Here is a 4,184-nt window from a genome sequence, read left to right as displayed (position 1 = left end):
ATTAGACTGAAGAACAAAAGGACAGCAACTTGTCTGTTCCCCTTCCCCCAATTCCCCAGCACTGTTCCCATCCCCCCAATTCCCCAATTAAAAAAAAACAAAAAACAAAACTTCATAACAGGAGCAAGTCCATCACCCACTGATTTCTTCTTAAAAGGCACTCTAACCATTCAGAGAGCCCGGCAGTTCCATTCTCATAAATATTCTAGACATGAAAAAACTCAATAAGACCAAACCCAGTGAATAGAAGAAATCCATTGAGTTTTGGACCGATTGGTGGAGGGTTATGAAACCCAAACCTCCCACTGTACACAGGAAGCTGGGTGCGAGTCCTCCCATGATGTACAATAGTATCTGTCTACTCTGTAGGCCAAGGAAGCTATTGGCTTCTGATGCACATTTTCATCAGTTATACAGCCAACACTGGGAGGTCTGACAGTACCATGAAGTATACCTCCTGTGATGAGGAAGTAAGATACCACCACCAGAGCGCCACCAGAGCATAACCTGTCATGGTTGTGTGCGCAGGACGGTTTCTTCAGCTTCCAGTGGGGACATTGGAGCATCAAGAGCGGGACTTGGTACAGAGTCTTCATGTTGGTGGCCACAAGGGCGCTCTCGACCTTAAGCCCCACATGGTACCCAGAAACAGCTAAGGTAATTTTTTAAAGACACTAAAATTATAAAAGTATTAACTGGCAATTGCTTCTTAATATGGAGAATATAACAAATACACTTGTGAAACTGCAAACACCCCTTTGCTTCATCAAACAGTCCCTGCCCGTCTCTCTTCTTCACCTCTCACTGACTCACCAGTTGCCCTGCAGTTTGACTTTGCCTCATCGCCGCCACTTCACTGTGGCTTTCTAATAACAGTCTCCTAGGCATGCTCTTCCAGCCTCATTCACACTTTTTGTTGCTGTTATTGTTTTAAAGATTTTATTGGGGAGTTGGGGGGAGGGGAACAGTGTTGGGGAATCAGGAAAGGGGAACAGACAAGTTGCTGTCCTTTTGTTCTTCAATCTAGTTGTGGAGGACGTCGCTTCACTGGTCCATGTTGGTATTATCATTGCACTCTTCCCGGGTGAGGCAGTCACTTTCCGGCCATTGGGCCACCGCTCTCGGCAGCTCATGAAAGCGCACGCCCACTGCCAGCCAGCCCCACTGCAGCCTACGCTATCGCTGGCAACTCACGGCAGCCCAGCTCCAGGCCGAGCTGTTGTTCACCATCTTAGCTGTAGAGGGTGCAGCGTCACTGGTCCTAATGTGGGATCCGAACCCGGGCCCTGCTGATCAGAGCTGGCATCCCAAGCCAACTCTTAACCAACGCACCACTCGACCGGCCCCTTATTCACACTTTGAAGTCACCTGATGCTGTGATGGAGTCTGGAGAGGAGTCCCTGCACCTTCACGTCCTTCCGGTACATACTTGGGCGAGTTACTCAGCCAGTCTGTGCCTCGATTCCCTCATCTGTAAAATGGGGCTTATCTTCACATTGTTCTGCAGTTGGACTTTTAAATTGCTTTCAATGTTTTGCTATTATAATTTTTGTTATTTATAATTTTTGTTATTATAAATGTTATTGCAATGCTCCTGTCTATGGTCTTCCACACCATCTGCGGGCTGTCTCACTCCAGTTCTCGGTCCTCAACCACCATTTAGGTAACAGCACTGGCATAACCCTTTTGAGCGGACACAGAAATGTCTTTATATTACCATATGAATCAACAATTCGCAAGATAGGCATCATTTGTGCCATTTCACCTGGAGAGAAAAGTGATTTCCCTAAGGTCACACATTATATACAGGATTAAGATTTTAGTTCAAATTTATACAGAATAAAGGCTTAAGCTCAAAGCCCATCATTCATTTAGTTTCTTAGAGCTCTGAGTTTTTTCTACCTAAATCATTTGTTGCAAGCACTTATTCCTGTTGTTTCCCTTTTCCTACTGCTCCAGCCTCTTACTGCCTCTGTTGTCTCTGGCCAAAAGCTTAGAGCTCCTTCATGCTCTGCTTTCACATCTTTAGAGTCAAGAACTTTGCAGAACGAAATAGAATGCACCTAGAGAAGGAGCACTGGCTGCATGGCTGAGACTCTGAGGTGCTGAAAAGATTTGTTAACTGGATAATTTTTTTTTTTTTTACTCTACTGTAGAAAAAGTAATGTGTGTGTAGAATGCAGGAGTATAGACATTAAGTAAGTAAATAAGTGATTAATCCACCACTGAGCCAACAATTTTTGAGTCCCGGCTAGGCAAAATTTCATGATTGGAGTTGTGAACAATGTAAAAAACGAGAGTCCCTGTTTTCCAGGAGCCTTCAATTAGCAAGGGACATAAGATGAAGATGCAGATAATGAAGAAGAATCATGGAAAAAGACAGTGCCAGCAGGAAGCGCAAAGTTCACCTGTTACTTCAGATGATGACTAACAAGAAAATACACAGCTGGAGAGGCTGAAGGTCGAGCTCATGAAGGAAGTGGACATTTGAACTGGTCTTTACATTCATTAATATAGTGATTAACTTGACAATCTAAGCACCTACTACTGGCCCGCTGTTAGCTATATGTCAGAGAGCAGAACACATGCAGTCCCTATCTTCAGGGAACTCGTTGTCTAGGAAGGAAGACAGTCAGCCCACACCCTGAGGACCGCACTGTAAGTACTTAGTGGCAGTAGGGATCAAGTACAAGGTCTGTGAGGTGTGTGAGCGCTCACAACAGGGCTGGTCCAGAGGGATAGGGTTTGAATGTACAGGGAGAGTGGGTACAGGGAGACGTCTCGGTGGATGGAAGAGAGCCTGGCGTGACACAGCGTAAGCTGGGATGAAACGGAAGGTTAGGGACAGCACGAGGACCAGCCCCAGAGGGCCCCTTGCATGTCAGGAATCTGTACGTGTTGTTAGAAAATGACAAACAAAGGTTGAAGTGATATAACTAATTCTTAAGACGGAGTCTCAAAAGTGGAATTATTGAGGTAACAAATATGAACGCTTTTTAAGAGTTTTAAATTCATATTGCTGCATTTCTCCCCAAAAGGGGCTGTATTAATATACTGGAACTAGCTATATGTGAAAATTCCAGCTTCATGACGGCTTCAACTGCTCTATTACTACAAAAAAAATTTTTTTTGCTAACTTAATAGGTAGAAAATGAGTTGGTTTTCTTATATAAACTTGATAGTGACATTTATCATACATTCAGAAAAGCACACAAATCATAAGTGAATTTTCACAAAGTAAGTAACCAGCACCCAGATCAAGAAACTGAACGTTCCCAGAACCCCAGAAGCCCCTGTCAGGACCCCTTTCATCCTCCCTCACCCTACCCAGGGTAATCACTATTCCTGACTCTTTATACCACAGGTTAGTTTTGGAAAGTGGCATTTTCATTTCCTTAATTACTAAAGGAGCTAGCCATTTTTCCATGTACTAGTCGATGAATTGAAGTTCTTTTGTACATTGTCTTTTCAAGTTCTTTGTCCAGGAAATGGTTGATTGTTAAGCAATCTTCTAATGTCTGACTTTAGCTAAAGCTGGACTACAGTCATCACACTATTGTTCAAAAATGGAGAAGTGTGTCTGTGTCTGCATGTGTTTATGTTCTCACGACCTCACTCTGACAATACTCTTATTTATGCTTCTTTACTACAAAGCAAGATGGTACCTCTCTAAACAACACCTGGCCGGGGTAACTTCTCAGTGACAGAGCTGAGCCTAAATAGACTGCTGTTCTTTCAGTGTCTTTAAGAATTACAGAAATAGGTCACTGAACCTTTTTAAAAATAGAACTGACACATTTGGAGAAAACGTTTTTCTGCTGAGATAGCACACCGTACAAGATGAAATGATCTCTAAAGGGCAGAGGAATTTAGACATTTGGTGTCAAAAATAAATATTCTTAACTGTAATAACTCACAGGAAATGTATTTTCTTTCATAAGAAAGATCTCTAAACAGTGTGACCCGAACAGCCTATGTCAAGTTTTCCCATTCAGTTCTAATGTGGGTCCTCCTGAGTTACAAACAGTGGCTTGCTAACCCCTGCCCAGCCACACCTGGCAACAGCTGTTGAGGGGAAGAGAAGGATCACATCATCAACTGTGGCCAGTATTTGTTTCCTCACCAAAGCCGAGGTTTCCTGTTTTACTGGGTTTGCTTTTTCCCCTCCTGTTATTACACAATCC

General features: G+C 43.3%; 1 pseudogene; it reads right to left on the bottom strand.

The window, feature by feature from the left end:
* Window positions 1-162: 162 nt before the first annotated feature.
* On the bottom strand, window positions 163-596 carry LOC109388731 (oligosaccharyltransferase complex subunit OSTC pseudogene; annotated as a pseudogene).
* Between the last annotated feature and the right edge of the window lie 3,588 nt (window positions 597-4,184).

This window comes from Hipposideros armiger, unplaced genomic scaffold (genome assembly GCF_001890085.2).
Source record: "Hipposideros armiger isolate ML-2016 unplaced genomic scaffold, ASM189008v1 scaffold_205, whole genome shotgun sequence".
NCBI classification, from domain to species: domain Eukaryota; kingdom Metazoa; phylum Chordata; class Mammalia; order Chiroptera; family Hipposideridae; genus Hipposideros; species Hipposideros armiger.
The sequence above is the reverse complement of the archived record's forward strand: the minus strand, read 5'-3'. Positions and strand labels throughout refer to the sequence as shown.